We start from the raw sequence: 18,484 nt of genomic DNA, 5'->3' as shown, positions 1-18,484 counted from the left end.
GGCTAGATGGCCTTTAAGGGTCTCTTCCAATTCTAAGGAACTTGTGCCTGAAGTGCAGAAGTGGATGAATTATACCACTTCTTCATATCCTCTCCATGATTACAGAGGAAATACAACAAAACAACATGCATGGTCTTACTGTTGTCATTTGCTTGAATACGAAGACGTCTCTTTTTTATGGTTGAGATTTTTGTTGATATGGGTCAGGAGGAACTCACACTTTTTAGCTTTCTCAATAGGCAAAAAGTTCCAGTTGCTGCAAGCCACCGAGGTAACCAATAGAGGGGCCCTGATCCCCCTTGTGCCATCGGGATGCTCTGGCATGGGATGTGCCTCAAATTCAAAGCTCCTTCCCACCTCCCAAGGAAAAGCAAAGCAACTCAAGCATCTCCAGCAAAGCTGCCCAGCAGACAGCAGGGAATGCAAACAGCTTCTGGCTGCTCCCCTGCACTCCTGTCCTAAGTAAGTGACCCCTCGAGGACTGGATGGGAAATCAGTGCATGACACACGTGAGTGTGCACAGCATTGTGCAAAGCATTGTGCAGAGTGTTGGAGCTGCACAAGGACATTGTGGTACCGGTGTGTGCGTGCACTTTGGGAGTGAAAGGAAGGGGTTACACATGTGTGAGTGTGTGTGCGCACAGGGCTGCACTAAGGGATGAGGTTGTGTGAGTGTGTGTGAGCACATAGATAGTGCGTGGATGCGGTGGCACAAATGTGTGCTTGCACAGGGCTGTGCTGAGGAGTTGGGCTGCACACAGGTGCACACAAAGGGATGTTTGAACCCTTTGCCCCTAAGAACAGTTTTCCAGTGTCTCTCGTCCAAGAATTCTTTGAACAGCCTGCAGCTGACTCTCCTGAAGCTCAGGGTCCTGACTTTGCTTTTTGCCAGGCCCGCATTCCTTGAGATGAGGAACTCTAGGAGGGCATGGTCACTACAGCCCTGACCACCTCCAGTCTTAACCCCTGCTGTGCAGCATGTCCAGTAATGCTTCCCTTCACAGAATCACAGAATCACAGAATTACCCGGGTTGGAAGGGACCTCAAGGATCATGTAGTTCCAACCCCCCTGCCTAGCAGGGCCACCAAACATACACATTTACTAGATCAGGTTGCCCAGGGCCCTGTCCAACCTGGTCTTGAACACCTCCAAGGACGGGGCATCCACAACCTCACTGGGCAGCCTGTTCCAGGACCTAACCACCCTTCTAGTAAAGAACTTTCCCCTAACATCCAACCTAAATCTTCCCTCCTTCAACTTAAAACCATTTCCCCTAGTCCTGCTATTATCAGCCCTTTCGAAGAGTTTACTCCCCTCCTGGGAGTAAGTTCCCTTCAGGTATTGAAAGGCTGCAATGAGGTCACCTCGCAACCTTCTCTTCTCCAGGCTGAACAAACCCAACTCCCTCAGCCTGTCCTCATAGGGGAGGTGCTCCAGCCCCCTGATCATCTTTGTGGCCCTCCTCTGGACCCTTTCCAAAATTTCCATATCTTTTTTGTACTGAGGGCTCCACACCTGGACACAGTACTCCAGATGGGGCCTCACAAGAGCAGAGTAGAGAGGGACAATCACCTCCCTATCCCTGCTGACCACCCCTCTCCTGATGGAGCCCAGGATCCCATTTGCTTTCCGGGCTGCCAGAGCGCACTGCTGGCTCATGTTAAGTTTCTCATCTATCAGGACCCCTAGGTCTTTTTCAGCCGAGCTGCTCTCAAGGACAACTCCTCCCAGCCTGTACAGGTGCCTGGGGTTCTTCCGGCCCAAGTGCAAAACCTTGCACTTTGCCGTGTTGAACCTTATTAGGTTCACCCGAGCCCAGCTTTCCAGCCTGTCAAGGTCCCTCTGAATGGCATCTGTTCCCTCCACCGTATCGACTGCACCACTCAGCTTGGTGTCATCAGCAAACTTGCTGAGGGTGCACTCCATTCCCTCATCGATGTCATTAATAAAGATTTTAAAGAGCACCGGTCCCAAGACAGACCCTTGAGGGACGCCGCTCGTTACTGGCCTCCACCTGGACATAGAGCCATTGACCACCACCCTCTGTCTGCGGCCTTTCAACCAATTGCTTATCCATCTAGTTGTCCACCCATCAAATCCACCTCCCTCCAATTTGGAGATGAGGATGTGATGGGGGACCATGTCAAAGGCCTTGCTCAGGTCCAGGTAAATGACATCGGTCGCCTTCCCTTCATCCACCAACGCCGTCACTCCATCATAGAAGGCCACAAGATTAGTTAAGCATGACCTTCCCCTGGTGAAGCCATGCTGGCTGTCTCGGATCACATGCTTGTTCTTTATGCGATCAAGCATGTTGTCCAGGAGGATCTGTTCCATAATCTTCCCAGGCACAGAGGTGAGACTCACCGGCCTGTAGTTCCCCGGGTCCTCCCTGCTCCCCTTCTTGTAAATGGGAGTGACGTGACCCTTCCTCCAATCATCCGGGACCTCACCTGACAGCCACGACTTCTCAAATATGATGGAGAGCGGCTCAGCAACCACCTCAGCCAGCTCCTTCAGGACCCTGGGATGCACGCCATCTGGCCCCATAGACTTATACTCATTCAGTCTAAGGAGGCACTCTCGGACTTGCTCTACCCTTACAGTGGGGAGGGATTTACCTCCTTGGTCCCCACATGGAGGTATGGGGGTGCAAGACTTAGGGACGTGAAAAAGACTAGAATCCTGGCCACCAGTGAAGACCGAGGTGAAGAACTCATTCAGCACCTCAGCTTTCTCTTCATCTGTTGAAGCCATTTCTCCTTTTAAATTTACCAGAGTAGGCACGCCCATTTTGGCCTGTCTCTTCTGGCCAATGTACCTGTAGAAGGTTTTCTTGTTGTTTTTCACATCCCTCGCCAAGTTCAGTTCTGCCTGAGCCTTGGCTTTCCTGATCCCACATCTGCAAGTTCGGACGGCATCCCTGTATTCTTCCCGGGTGACACAGCCTTGTTTCCAGAGCTTGTACACCCCTTTCTTCACCCTCAGTTCTCTTAGCAGGTCCTTGCTGAGCCATGCCGGTTTTCTACCTCTCCTGCCCACTTTCTTAATCAGGGGAATGGAGACCTCTTGTGCTGCCAGGAGGGCATCCTTGAACAGTAGCCAGCTCTCCTCAACGTCCTTATCTTTGAGGGCAGCGCGCCAGGGGATCTTGGCCAGCATTCCATTGAGTAGCTTGAAGTCTGCTCTTCTAAAGTTGAGCATCCTGGTCCTGCTCTTTGCCAGGCCCACATCGCTTGAGATCACAAACTCAACCAGGGCATGATCGCTGGAGCCCAGGCAGCCTCCAACCTTGACGCCTTTGATGATCTCCTCAGCGTTGGTGAGCAGCAGGTCCAGCAACGCTTGACCTCTGGTCGGTCTGTCCAATACCTTCCCTTCTGCTTGGTGTGCTTAATGCTTGGCCCACAAAGTTATTCCCAGTGCAGTCCAGCAGTCTCTCAGACAGCTTGCAGCCAGCCATGCTGATTTCCCAGCCTGACTGGAATCCCCCATCAAGTTGAGAGTCAGTGAGCGCGGTGCTTCTGGTAGCTGCAGTAAGCAGGGCCCATCAACAGGCTCCCTTGACCAGGCGGCCTGGAGCAGACCCTCACCTCCAGAAGCCCATTATTGGTTCAGTCCCGAATTTTACCCGCAAGTTCTCAACGTGATCGTGGCTGTTCTTAGTCCTTTGCAGTCAGCTTCTTCATAGAGAGGGCAAATACCTTGCCCTCCGGAATTCCATAGTAACAATCATGTCTCCTTTATGTCAGGTGAGGTGTTTTTTGTTGTTGTTGTTTTTTGTTTGCTTGTTTGTTTGTTTTCCATTTTCTAGGTAGAAAATTTAATTTCTGAGCCAGGAGAAGAAGAAGGGGAACATGTAACAATCTTCCTGGCACTGTGCAGTTTGCATGAGTAGCCAAGTGCTCCTCAGGTAACGTGTGCTGCAGAGCTGACCTTGGTGGCAGGGGTTGTGTCTTCATTTTCTTCCTGTCATGTGGGAACATAAGAAGACTCTTCAGAGCAGGAGCTGCAGAGGAAGATGAACGGCATGAGAAGGTAAGGCTAGGAACCAAGGACACCTCCAGAAAGAACAGAAAAACTAAGTCATTTAAGATGCATGATGGCCGTGTGATACTGTCCGTGACTGGAGGAGAAGCACATGGCTAGGAATGACTGATGGCTCTGGTGGGATGAGTGCCTACGTGCGCCGTAAAGGAGAGTTTGTGGGATGTTCTGTGGACATGTGAAGGCTGTGGGAAAGTTAAGAGAGAAAACGTGTGAATTCACAGAAGTGGTATTAGAACCTGGAATAAACCATTTGGATCACTCACATCTGAGTCCGTGCCAGATTGTCGCACTGTCAGAACCTGAGGCCTGGGATTTTCCTTTAGTAGTGCCAACTGCCTGTTGTAAATGAGAAAAGATATTACTAAACATAGCTTCCCTCCTTGTAGGTTTGATATTTCTGTCTTTGCATTCCTTTAGCACCCAGGGTGTTGATGCAGCTGCACAAATCCGCTGTACTGTCCTCCTGTTTTGCATGGAAGAATGGTAAAATAGCAATCTCTGGGTGAAATTTTGTTCAGGCGTTTTCCTTTCTGTGCCCCTAGGAAGCAATGGCTTGGAAATGGCAGTGCCGCCTGGGAACCCACACAGCAACCCAGTATCTCATTGTCTGGGTCTGTGAAAAACCACAATGATGACAAAAGATGTTTCAATTCTGTCTGTGCTGTCAGTGCAGCCCTGAGGAGCGGTGTGGGCATGGCATGGCAGGGAGAAGGGATTTCCCTTCCAATGGGAAAGTGCCTGTTCATGTGTTGGTATGTAACCGCTCCATGGCCTGCTCCATGTGCTTCTGAATGGGCAGCTCAACTTTTGTGTCACTCAGCCACCTGTGGCAGAGGTCAGGATTAGTGCCTTTCAAGGAGCTGAGAAGCATTTCTTGCTCAAGTCCTGCTTCCAAGCTTAACCACCTACAATGAAGTAGATGTCGTTTTTCTGGTGTCCTTCAATTCCGTGTCCGCATTTTCCCAAAAGCAAAAGAATTTGGAGTTAACCAGCTGCAGTGAAGTGAGCGATTTCAGTGCCTATTTCTGATGGTGGCAATGAGTTCAGAGGTCACACTTAATTGACGGTGCCTGTTTCCATTCTGACAAAGGATGTAGTTGCAGCTGACTTCCCGAGGCTGCCATGTGTGGTGGTGACACAGCCTTGGGCTTGTGCGTTTGCATGACTCCCACCTTTCCTTTCTGTGTCTTGCAGGTCAGCTGGTGCTGGAAGCGGCCGGTATCTGAGTAGGAATGAAGGTGAGTGCAGGAGCAGCTGCTGAGGGGAGGAAGGAAGTCCATGCTAATGAGCTCTGAAGCATCTGCGGGTCCGGTACCAGAATAGGCAGCAGTGATGCAGGGGGCTCCTCGGCAGGAAGCTGGCTGATCCAAATGCTTGCTGAGAGTTTGGAAGCCCAAACCCTTATGGTCTCTGTAAGGGTGGTTAATAAAAAGATATTAACCAAGATGGTGGTAAATAGCCTAAGGTTATTAGCAAAGGGAAACTCATCAATATCGATACCTTGACTAGAAAGCTGAGGCAGCCTCAACTAGGGAGCAATCTCTAAGACATGCTGTCTCAGTGGTGGTCAGCCTTTAAATGAGGTCTCAGAGGAGGTTGAGTCGAGGTCCACCCCTTCTGGGAGCACAGCTAGATTACTCTCACCTGTGCTCCCGCAGCTGACCCAATACTTGCCTCAGCTGATTAATCAGAGGTTCAAGCTGTGATTTCCCATACAGTCTCTAAGCTGAAGGCAGCATCTCCTTGATCTGATGGTGGTGTGCCTGAGTGAGGGAGTGATCCAAGCTGGATGCAGAAGAGTCATCTTAATTTCTCTGCTATTTTACTTCAGATGACACCTATTGGGTGTTGGTTTCTTAAAATTTGGATCTAGGAGGTGGTCTCTTCCTTTGCTTCTGATGAAAGCACAGAAGTGCAGCAGGAGTAGAAGACAAAGAGGTTTTCTTGGTGACAGGAACACCAATTATTTGATTCAAATGTGTAACTGATGTAGATGGTGAAGAACAGATCTGCCTCAAAGACATGCTTGATCACATAAGAAATGAGCATGTGATCCAAGACAGGCAGCGTGGCTTTAGCAGGGGAAGGCCATGCCTAACCAGTCTGGTGGCCTTCTATGATGGAGTGACGGCATTTGTGGACAAAAGGAAGGTAACAGATGTCATTGACCTGGACTTGAGCAAGATCTTTGACATTGCCCTCCACCACATCCTTATCTCTAAACTGGAGGGATGTAGATTTGACAGGTGGACCACCTGGTGGATAAGGGATTGGTTGAAAGGCCACAGACAGAGGGTGGTGATTCATGGTTCTATGTCCAGGTGGAGGCCGATAACAAGTGGTGTCATCCAGGAGTCTGTCTTGGGACCAGTGCTTTTTTACATGGTTATCAGAGACACCAATGATGCAATGGAGTGCACCCTCTGCTGTTTGCTGAGTGGTGCGGCTGACGCAGTGGAAGGAAGGGATGCCATTCAGAGGGAGCTCAACCGAGAGGTTGGCCTACGTGAATCTAATGAGGTTGAACACAGCAAAGTGCAAGGTTTTGCACTTGGGCTGGAGGAATCCCAGGCATTTCTACAGACTGGGAGGAGCAGTCCTTAAGAGAAGCCCCGCAGAGAAGGACCTGGGGGTCCTGGTGGATGAAAAACAGAACATGAGCCATCAGCGTGCTCTTGCAGCTCAGAGAGCAAATGGTCCCCTGGGCTCCATCAGAAGAGGGGATGGCCAGCAGGGACAGGGAGGTGATTGATCTTCATGATCCTTGAGGTCCCTTCCAACCCGGGCCATTCTATGATTCTGTGATTACACTCGCTGTCAGAAAGAATGGCAGCTGTACAGAAGCTGGATATATTTTGGGACAGTTCTTGTAACCAGTTGATTTTAAGACCTTGCCCGAGTCAAGAGTCTAAATTGAGTGTCAGAAGAAAGCTGGTAAAGTGGCTATTGCTCATTCTTTTTCATTTGCTGATTCTTTCATTCGGGTTCCTTTTCCAAAGGAGATTCTGGTGATGGAAGCAATTGAAGAAAGAACCAAAGCAGCTCTTGCCAAGAGTGCTTGAAGTCCCTGTGGAGAGAAGCAAAGAACTTGGGCTTCCTCTGGGATGCTCCCCACCATGTCTCAGGAAGGAGACAACTGCTGTTCCACTTTCTGCTCTGTGTGTGGAAAGGTACGTCTGGGTTTCTTCTGCTTGTTTATTCTTTCTTTTTCAGGCTTTGAAGGAGAAGGGGTGGAGCAACGGGAGACTCACTGGTCGTTTGTTACCTCAAGAACAGGATGGATTCTGCATTGACTGTGAAAAACCTGGGCTAGTAGCATGGGCATGTTTCAGGCTGGACTTTTCCTTCTTGGTTTCCTTTTGGCTACAGGGAGACAGCTGTCTAAAGGTGTGTTTTCATACCCACTCTCCAAAACCATGTTTCATTGTTGCAGGTGGTTCAGTGTGCTCTTGCAGTGCAGATGCTGTAGTTTGCTGTAGAATCTGAATTGTTTCTGTTCCTAGGGGAGGACTGGGAGGAGGTAGTGAGAAGAGAATTCAATGCCTTAGGTGTATCTTAGTGAGAAATGTTGGCATGAGGTGCTGAAAGTCTTGAGTTGTCAAAGGCCAGTGAGGCTCACTGACCTCACTAACCTGCTGGAGCAGGGTGGAAGCAAGGAGTGGGCACTGCCGTCCCACAAGCTGCACTTGGTTCTGGTCTGCCAGGTCTGTGCTGGCCTGGATTTCTTCTGAGAAGTTTGTTGGAGCTGCTTGGAGTAGTGAAGGGTGGGGAGGAAGTGCTGCTCAAGAGCTAAGGCTCTGCATGATCATCTTGGATGGTTTTAACCATGATATCTGAAGACATAGTTTCCATCAGAATGATCCCAACATTGTGCGAGTGTCTCAGATGTATGAGAGCACCCGCCTCCTCCAGCTGAGCCATAGGAAAGCTAACTGTGCCCAGTAATTACAGCTTCTGCAGATTGAATATGCTTCCAAGTGTTTTCCTTAGTGATCAATAATGTCCCAGCACTCTGAGATTCCATCTCTGGCACAGTCTGGAGCATCTCTGCAATCCTTGGTTGCTGGAGGGCATGTGGTGAGTGCATGGACAGGGTGGCACAAACGCGTGCGTGTGCTGAGGAGTTGGGTTGCACACAGGTGCACACAAAGGGGTGTTTGTGGAAGGTGTAGGCACGTAGGTGTTCCCAGGGATGGTTTGCACACGTCTGTGAATGCAAAGGAGGGCACACGATGCAGAGTGTGCATGGGGGTGTGCAAAGCAGGCAGGGTGGTGAATGGGTGTGCGTGTGCACATGGATAGGGGAAGGTTGGGGTTACAGGTTGACCTGTGCTGAGGTGAGTGGGGACTCACGGTGTTGCTCAGTGGTAGATTGGTTCACACTGAGTGCTAACAGGAAACTCGCACACCCTTTTTGTTTCAGCTGTGCCAGCGCTGTGATCCCTTGCTGCAGGGATGGGGTGTTGGAAGGATGGTGTGCGTGCCGAGCTCCCATCTCTTGCAGGAATCAAGTGTAGAGCAAAAGGGATGTTTGGGCCAGGTGACTGTAAGAAGGCTGGCTGCTTTGGATGGTGGTAGCTGATGGAAACAGGTGCTCTGGGGACCGTTCAGCTTTTAACAGAAGACAGGGGTCCTGCAGCAAGAACGACTAGGTTCTCAAATGGCTTCAGACGTGCACACCGACTACATCCCCGCAGACATTTACCGGTAGGTGGCTCTTGCAGAAGAAGATTCAAGCAGCAGAACCTTTTGCTCAGCTACAGCACACAAATGCTACAAAAGCAGGAACAACCTGCAAGCTCTGGGTCTGTTTGTCTTGCACAGGCATGCACTAACTGCGTTTGATGGTACCCCCCATCCTTGATTTCCTTCCCTGCTTCTTGTCTGATGACGCTGCTGAGCCAGGAACAAGCTGCCCAGTGTGGCAGAGCATGGTGCAGAGCTGTGATGGGACCTCCTCCCCTTCATCTGCTGCAGATCAGTGCCCCACACGTGCCATTGGGATGCTCTGGCACGGGATGTGCCTCCAACCCAAAGCTCCTTCCCACCTCCCAAGGAAAAACAAAGCAACCCAAGCATCTCCAGCAAAGCTGCCCAGCAGACAGCAGGGAATGCAAACAGCTTCTGGCTGCTCCCCTACACTCCCGTCCTAAGTAAGAGACCCTATGAGGACTGGCTGGGAAATCAGTGCATAACACACGTGAGTGTGCACAGGATTGTGCAAAGCAGTGGGGTTCCACGAGTTTGTGTGTGTGTGTATCTCTGCTGTTATGAAAGCATGGGAAGACTTACTGAGTCCCAGATAATTACTTATCCTCAAATGATTTTTCCTGGCCAAAGTTAGAGCCTCTCACAGGTAATCGAGATCAACAGGCTGTTGTTGCACAATCAACAGACACAATCTAGATGATCAGCTGAGGAAAATAAAGCATCATGCCAAGGGTACTAGATAAGTGAGCATCTTGAGATCTGCACATTTATGTGATGCTCATGGTCTTAGACAATATTTGCCTAGAGAGGTCACATTGAATGAAAGCAAACTCTAAGATGAATGAAAATATGCACAGGAGAAGAAGCCTCTGAGGCTTCTCAAGTGTTATGACCAGAAGACATAAACTCTGTTAAAGCAAACGTTTCTCTCTATTTTTTGTGTTATTCCAGGCAGGCCTTGATTACCGCCTGAACACATGCTGTGGAAGCCCAGCTTATGCAGCACCAGAGCTAATCCAGGGCAAAGTGTCTATTGGCTCAGAGGGATGTAGAGCGGTGTTTGTTTTCCCCTCTTTCCCTTCCCTCTCCACAGAGCATTTAAAGGCAGTGGAGCTCAGGTAGGCTCTCTTGGTTTCCCTTCTGAATTCTGCTAGGTTGCATCGCTTGGTAGCTCTCAGAAGCTGTCAGTGGCCACAGACTAGAAAAGTGCAATTGGTCTCAGTTCACACAGCTGGCTGGTTTGTCTCAGGCTAATCCTGAACTGCCTCAAGCGACTGCTTTGGGGCTCTACAGAACAGCAACTTCAGAGATCTCTTTCTATTACTAAGTGTTTGAAAGAGCAATTTGCTCTGTTAATTATCCATCATTTCTGTGCAGTCTGTTTTGTCAGACTTGTCTTTAGCTTCCAAGTTGTATGTGAAGAATTGTTTCCGTTGTAATGCACAATGAACTAAAAATTGAGAGATGAAAATGTGAAGAGTTTTTCCAGCTTTGATTTCATGTCTGGAATTTTGGAACCCACTACTTGCAGTTGTTAATCTGTCCAAACTGGTCTGGTTTGGGATGCCCTCGTACTTCTTGAATCACTGTTAAAGGCGGAGCAATTCCTACAAGTGCCATGGCCCCACTGTTGTTCTAATTCTTGTTTCTTTGTTTTCCACACGCTGCTTTTCAAGCCTCCTTTTTCTTTACAGTCAAAGTGAGAACTGCACTGTGAGGTGTCTGAACCTTGTTGTGCCTGTACATAAAGAGAACCGAACAGCAGCAAAGCCAGACAGGTGACTGTGCTGACAGCTCTCGTAGCCAGTAACACGTAACTGTGCTAAATCCCTTGTGACGGCTTTGATTTCATTTTTGCCAGTGAAATCCTTGTAAAAGGAAGTGCAGCAGTGTGATGAGCTAAGGTGAAGATGCTGGTTTTAGTAGTGCTCTAAGCTGAGTGAAAGGGCAATTGAATGAGGGTTATATGCTTTCTCTGGGACGATAAGGTTTTATTTCCTGAGGGAAAGAGCCAGCTTTTCATGGGCTATATGTGGGCTTTGGCAAGGGCAGACAATCCAGTCTGTCAGGAAGCCATTTGAGGTGCTTCAGGTTTGTAAGCTTGTCTTTTTGTTTTTCAGGCGGATATTTGGAGCATGGGTGTACTGCTGTATGCTCTGCTGTGTGGGTTTTTCCTTTGGATGATGACAATATGATGGCACTCTACAGGAGGATACCAGTGGGTATCAGTGGTGCTAGAATACACTGAGAAGGGAAATAGCTGAGCTTGACAAGAGGCCTTGCTTTTCGGATGGCAGAACATGCTGAGCTGTGGGTAGAAAGGCCACAGCACAGTCTGCTGAATATTGTCCCTGTTTTTGCTGCTTTGTCTACCAGTATTTTGTGGATTTGGTTCTACGCTTGGTTGGCCTATGTGGCACTGTAGCCTAATTCTGTACCATGATAGCATACAGAATTTAAGGGGAAGTATTTTCCTGCCAATGGGCTGGATTTTTTTGTATCTGGTTCTTCAACTGGCTGCTCCCTATACTATCTGTAGTAAAAATATAGACACATCATTTGATTTCCCTGAAATGAATGTTCCTAAATGCCAGCTCTTCTCATGTCTACAAAGATCAAAGTTCTGCATTTGCTATTAGAATTTCCTCTTCCAGAATCAGGAGGTAATGTAGGACCCCACAGATTGCCTTCAGAATCCAACAGTTAGTTCTGTTTCCTTTCGGAGTGCATAACAACCTGAGCACATGAATTGAATGACGTGGCTTGTTAGTCTGGTACAAACTCTGCTGTACACTGAAACCTGGTCCATTTGTAAGCAGGACTTTGTCCATCTCTGCAGGACAGCAGAAAACCCTTTGTGCTAATCATGATGCCAAGAAGCAGAATGCGGCAAATGGCAGATGATCCAACTGCTTCAGGTGTTCATTTCCTTAAAACTGTGAATAGTTTTGGACTGAGAGTTTGTAAGCAGAACAGAGCTCTTAAAGCTGTCAGAGATTATTTCTGCACTGTTCAATTCTATCTGCCTAACATACACCGGATCTCAGAACTGCATTGCTTGAACTGGTGGAACTTGTTGAAGTGAACTGGGATGAGCAAGTTTTAGAACTTAGTCAGAATGCAGTAAAAAATGGATAATCTCATGAGTATTAAGGTACAGGCTTGCTATTTCTGCACTGAATTTGTTTTTATTTTACATGGCTGTGATCTGAAAGTTGCTTGAAACGCAGGCACCCAGGCACTGTTGTGTAACTGAATTTCACACATGATAGGTCCAGAAATATCCTGGAATCAAAAACTCTGACTTGTTTTAAGTCTGCTGCTTGAGTATAATCAGGGTCATAGTGTCTGTGTGCAGTGTTTCTTTCCCTGTAATGCTCCACATCATTTCATTTTGGGAATATTGAAGGAAATGGACTATGTGCCATAACTGTTGTTAGAACAAAGTATGTCTGGTGTGATCTTATGCATAGGTTCTGTAACTGCTCTTCACAGCTCAGGTGTTTGACCTTCCTTTTGGTGAAGTGATGAAATACTGCTGGTTTCTATTTGTGCTTCTAGGCACCTTGAAGCTCTTAGGAATAGAACAATTGTCTCCAGTTCTTTTCAATGATATCAGTAACAGCTCGAGTGTTGCTGCCCACTAGGTAGACCCAAAGAAGCAGATTACAGTGAAACAACACACGAGCTGGACCTGAATGAGGATCACTTTCAAGACAGTGGCTATGCTGCTTCAAGCCTACTTGCTTCTTCCTGCCGCCACTCTATTACCAAGTATCAACAACCTTTCATGATTCAACTTGCAAATGTTTGAAACTAACCCTTGTGTTTCTATGCCTTCCTAGGTGATTCGAGCCCTTGTCAACCCCAAAGATCCAAACCAAGTAGTGATGTGCAGTGTCTTTCCATCAATGGAGAGTTCTTATTAAGCATGAATCGCTGCAATTCGGATGACAGCCTTCCACATGGTAACAGTGATGGACACAAGGGGCTCATCCACGTTCATGCTCTCATATCTCCTGGCTCTGCTGAAGCTCCTGACCTGAGCCTGCCAGACACAGCAGTCACCTGCCTGGATTGTGACCCAGCGCCTTTGCAGTGCTGCCCATCCCAAGCACAGCCCGAGTGTCCCAGCAGCAGCACCACCATGCAGGAGCAGGGCAGCATCAGTGAGGTGAAGCTGAGCATCTTAGATGGGGACTTAGAGTCAGGCTGCCAGTCCCAGGCACCAGGCAGCAGCACCAGCTCTGAGCCACTCTCATCTTGACAAGAGGAGTCCCATCTTCACCCTTGACCTCTCAAGCCCTCCTGTCTTTTATTGAATAAAGTCACTCTCATGCTCAGTCATCGCCTCGACTGCATTCTGAGTCTTCAATCACAGGGATTGGGATGAATGCAACAAACAGCAAGGCAGCTCAGCTTGCAATGCTATGGCTGTGGGGTTCGTGCAGGCAGAGCTCTGGGTTCCCATTTTGCCTGGCTTTGGGATGTCTGCAGCAAGATCTCTACCATTTTGTATGGGAGCAAATAATCTCTAGCATCCAGGTTGCTGCTCATGATATATCCCAGTCTTCCTGGCTGTCACTTTGTGATACTTTTCAAAGCCTTTTGATACTCTTTGATGCCTTGGCTGCTCCCTAACACCTCTGTCCTCCTGCCATGTTGACTCACGTCTCCCACTTTTAAGCTGGCTTTGCAGATCATCTCCAGCCCTGTCATCATCACGCTGCAGCAGGAGGTGCTCACCTGGCCCAATGTCTGGCAGTACTGCTTGTTCTGCAGATGAGCAGCTGCCTCCTCATCTCTTCAGCTACAGTAGTTTTTCTCAGGGCAGTTAGATGCAGTCATGCTCCTCTGGATTTGGTGTGTTAAATCCATGCTGCATGGCAGCAGTCAGTGCAATACAAAGGTGTTCTGTGTGCCATAGCATTTCTCCAGGGGCTGCCAAAGGTAGAAGCACAACACAGCACCATCCTTCTGACAGTAATGTCTGTGAGTGTTAGACATGTGAGCACTGCATCATGCCCAGCGTGTCAGTGCTTTTCCACACCAACCTGACTCTCACACTCTGCACTGAATGTAACTCTGCTCTTGTGGAGACAAATGCTTTCTGTCACATCCTCCATCCCTGCAACCATTTGCCGGTAGGCAGCTCTTGCAGAAGAATCAAGCAGCAGAACCTTGTGCTCACCCTACAGCATGCAAATGCTATGAAAGCAGAAATAACCTGGCATGCTCTGGGTCTGCAAGGCTGCACAGATGGGAGAGGTAGATTGTGTTTTTGCAGTGGAAGTTTCCAGTATTTTCAGTACATAGTGTAGGCCCTAACTGAATGTATAACCCTCTTGTAAAACAGCTGTATAAGTAGTTTTTCCACCAAGAAAGTTGCTGAACAGAATTAAGTTCAGACTGGGGGCATTCTGACATGGGGAGAATTGAGACAAGCACAAGATAAATACAGGGTGGGTAGAGCCCAGCACAGGACAGAATGAATGTACTGACTTTTGGAAACATTGCCCTTCTCTGTCCGCAGAAAAGTACAAGGCAGACCTAAAAACAAGAGGTTGGTAATTGACCTTCTATGGAAATGAATCCTAGCCACAGTCTCGAGGAGTCTGTGAGCCTGAGATGCTCAACCAATGAGAGCCATGAGAGCATCACCTGCAGTGGGTTTAGGGCACAGAACAGAATTGATTTCACTGACTGGTGTGCAGTTTCTCCCTTGCCAATAGGGGATGTGCGCGCAGTATTGCAATAATGAATAAGCACTGCTGCTATCGCTGCCATCTTTGCCTAACTAGAAATCTTTGACTTTGAGAGTTTCTCACACAAGGGGAGAGGGTAAGAAAGTAAAGAGGCACAGAAAACTAAGGGAAACTGCTCTTCTTTATCTTATCTATAAAAATTGATATGATGCTGTTGTGCATTTTTTTTAATTTTATTTTTAATTTTTTGCCAATGTCAGTTAGATTGTTTTAAAATATCCACACACCAAAATCTGACTACCAAGCAAATGTAATGAAAATGAAATGAAGGTGAGTTAGTGGAAAGCACAAGGCCATATTATATTAGGCTCCAGCAAATTTACAGGCAGTCACTGCACGAAGAGGTAGATCTGAGTTGCACATTATATGATTCCCACAAAGATTAAGGAAATCTGAAGCTTTCAATATATTTTTTTAATTCTTTTTTCATTTCATTTTTAAACACCTGACCCAGACCCCAACCCTCACAGGAGCTGTAAAGATAACAGCATTAACCAGCAATGTAACTCTAATCCTAACCCTTACCCTGATTCTAAAATCGTCCCTAACTCCAAATGCAACAACAAAAATGATGCTAGAAGTTTGTAGCAAAAGGAACCTTAACCCTGATCATAATCCAAAAAAAAAAATCATTATGGTAACAATAATCTTTACCTTAAGAGTAATATTAATCAGAGCCCAGATGATGCCTGCATCCAATCAGAAGCATGCTTTGCATTATTTAAGAGTTGTATTTTTTCCAATGAACTCTCTCTATTATCACGTTTATAAAGTAACAGAGTCTGTTCTTTTTCTCCTGACACTGTGCCTTACTCCTGACATCCCCTGGAAATGACCCAGATAGGGCACCATCAAAGTAATGCTAATAGTAATGTCAATCCTAAGGGTATCTCTAGCCTCAGTGTTAATGGGACGCTAACAACAATCCCAACAGCCTTAAACATTCTGGTGGTGTGAAAGAGGTGCTGCCTTGCACATGCTGGGCAGTCCCATTGCCTGTTAAATGCAGGCGGCAGCGTAGAAACATGATGCCCGTGGTCAGAATGCCCTGTGGCAGATCCTGGCACCGGAGAACTGACCGGAGAACCATGAGAGAACTGACAACAAATCACGCGACATCAGAACCGACCCAGTGGTTATTTACAAGCCTTGGGAGACCCAGACAGGATCTCAGAGTGGTGAATGTAGGTACAGAAGTTGTTACTACTCTGTTTTCTTCTAAAAGAAGTGTTTTTTTTTCATCTCAGAAGTTGGGGGGGGGGGGGGGGGGGGGGGGGGCGGGAAAGGGATATCAATTTAATTACTCATTAATTTATTGACAGACATTCACGTTTGCTACGTTTGGAGAAGTTTTTATTTGTTTGCTGTGGTTTGATTTTTTTTTTTCTTTTTTTTTTCCCCCTTCCCTCTTCTTCCATCTTTGTGTTCTTCCCCTATAATCAAAAGAACGGATCCCCAGGGTTTGTCCCGCAGACGTTCTTTCCGTGGTCTCTGCTGCCACCTGCTGGCCAATAAGCGGAACTGCCACTGTTGGGCGTTTGGTGCCGCAGGAAGCACAACGCAGATCTGAGTTCTGACCGGTCTACGCAGCAAATCCGCCAATCTTTATTGCGATAAGCCCTCCAGACAAGAGCATAAAGTCTTTGCCTGAGGGCAGGGTTAGTAGTAATGGATGTCAGTTTTGAAATTTCCAGTCCATTCACCATAGCACTTTCTGCCTCCATGTCCCATAACCAGAGCATCTATGCTGGCATGCTCTCTTGGTTTCTGTCTAAACCACTGTACTATATCCATCAGTTCAGCTGCTGTATTATGGGCAGCAGGGTTTGGGGGGTGGACACTGGTCAGGGCACTCCCAACAGCCTATCCTGCATTTTTTTTTTTTTTTTTTTTTCATTTTTGGGTTACAATCAGTCAGATCTCAAATAGATCTAGTCCAAATAGAACCTCAAAATCTGACCTTTTAGTGCCTTCATTTACAGAGTCCATTTTATACAGATTCCCTTGTACAGGGCCCCCATGGTCCTCCAGACAGTTGTTACTGATCTTCCATAGGAGAATGATTGAATTAGGTTTTTTCCCATCAAAACTGCCACCTGTCTTTCCAATTTTTCAACACTATCATTCAATAGCTGATTTGCATCAGCCTGAGCCTCTTCAGTTATGTTCAGACAGTTCAAGGCCATTAAAAGTGGCCATGCCACCATGAACACAGCTAACTGTCATTCTCAAGTTGTAAGTATGTCTTTGCTAAGACCATGGAAATACTCAGTCAGGTGGGCCAGGGACTCATGGACCCTCCCTCCGTCCCACACAGGGCCCCATTTTTCAGTGACAGAAGCAGTGCTGCATTTTGAGGATCCTAGGAATCCCAGGACATGCCCTGACAAAAGGTCATTCAAAGGGGTAGTCTTTCCCCATCCAAACAACTCCATGATATTCACAGAATCACAGAATTGTAGGGGTTGGAAGGGACCTCCAGAGACCACTGAGTCCAGTCCCCCTGCCAAAGCAGGTTCCCTACACCACGTTGCACAGCTCAGCATCCAGGCAGGTCTTGAATATCTCCAGAGAAGGAGATTCCACAACCACCCTAGGCAGCCTGTTCCAGTGCTCTGTCACTCTAACCATAAAGAAGTTATTGCACACATTAGTGCAGAATTTCCTATGGTGCAGTTTCTGTCTGTTTCCCATTGTCCCTCCTCCACACACTGCTGAAAAGAGTCTGGCCTCACCTCTTTGCCCCCCACACCTCAAATATTTATAGACCTGGATCAGGTCCCCTCTCAGCCTTCTTTTCTCAAGGCTAAACAGACCCAGTTCCCTAAGTCTCTCCTCATAGGGGAGATGCTCCAGGCCCTTCACCATCTTTGTGGTCCTCCACTGGACTCTTTCCAAGAGATCCCTGTCTTTTTTGTACTGGGGAGCCCAGAACTGGACACAATATTCCAGATGAGGCCTCACCAGGGCAGAGTAGAGGGGGAGGATCACCTCCTTCGACCTGCTGGACACGCTCTTTTTAATGCACCCCAGGATGCCATTGGCTTTTTTGGCTACAAGGGCACACTGCTGGCTCATGGTCAATCTGTCGTCCACCAGGACGCCCAGATCCCTCTCAGCAGAGCTCCTCTCCAGCAGCTCTTCCCCCAGCCTGTACTGGTGCATGCAATTATTTCTACCCAGGTGCAAGACTCTACACTTGCTTTTGTTAAACCTCATCCGGTGTCTTACTGCCCAGCTCTCCAGCCTGTCCAGGTCTCGCTGAATGGCAGCACAGCCTTCAGGCGTGTCAGCCAATCCTCCCAACTTCGTGTCATCAGCAAACTTGCTGAGGGTGGTCACTATCCCCTCATCAAGGTCGTTGATGAAGATGTTGAACAAGACCGGACCCAGCACAGACCCCTGGGGGACGCCGCTAGTTACAGCCCTGCAGCCAGACACTGCACCGCCAACGACAACCCTCTGCACTCTGCCAGTCAGCCAGTTCTCGACCCACTTCACTGTCCAATCACCTATCCCATACTTCCTCAGCTTTGGTATAAGTATGTCATGGGAGACTGTATCAGTTATAGAGGTTATAGAGTTCAATTCCTGTAGTCAATTTGGCGGCCCAGGTGGGACCAGCTCTGTTCGCTGCAGGACCAGCTGAGAGGGAGACACTTTTGGCGCACCCTGAGATTTCTCTGAAGGACTCCCTTCCTCACCTGATCACTGCAGGGACAGACAAGGACCACCCATAGGTGGACCAGGTATGTGTATGGTAAGTGGAGCCCATATGTCTTGAGGAGACATCCTACACAGTTTACAGCCATACGTGCTGCTCCCAGGGAGGTGAGCTCATGGCTTTGGTTGCCAGCTGGGTAGGAAGACTCCTTGGGTGAGTTCCTATGAAAGGGAACTGTATGTCATATGAATGGAAACAAGAACAAATACTCTCTCCCAGGTAGTTGACAATAGG

The sequence above is a fragment of the Coturnix japonica genome, chromosome 31 (assembly GCF_054131305.1).
Source record: "Coturnix japonica strain WE chromosome 31, WE-NBRP24, whole genome shotgun sequence".
Taxonomy (NCBI): Eukaryota; Metazoa; Chordata; class Aves; order Galliformes; family Phasianidae; genus Coturnix; species Coturnix japonica.
The sequence above is the reverse complement of the archived record's forward strand: the minus strand, read 5'-3'. Positions refer to the sequence as shown.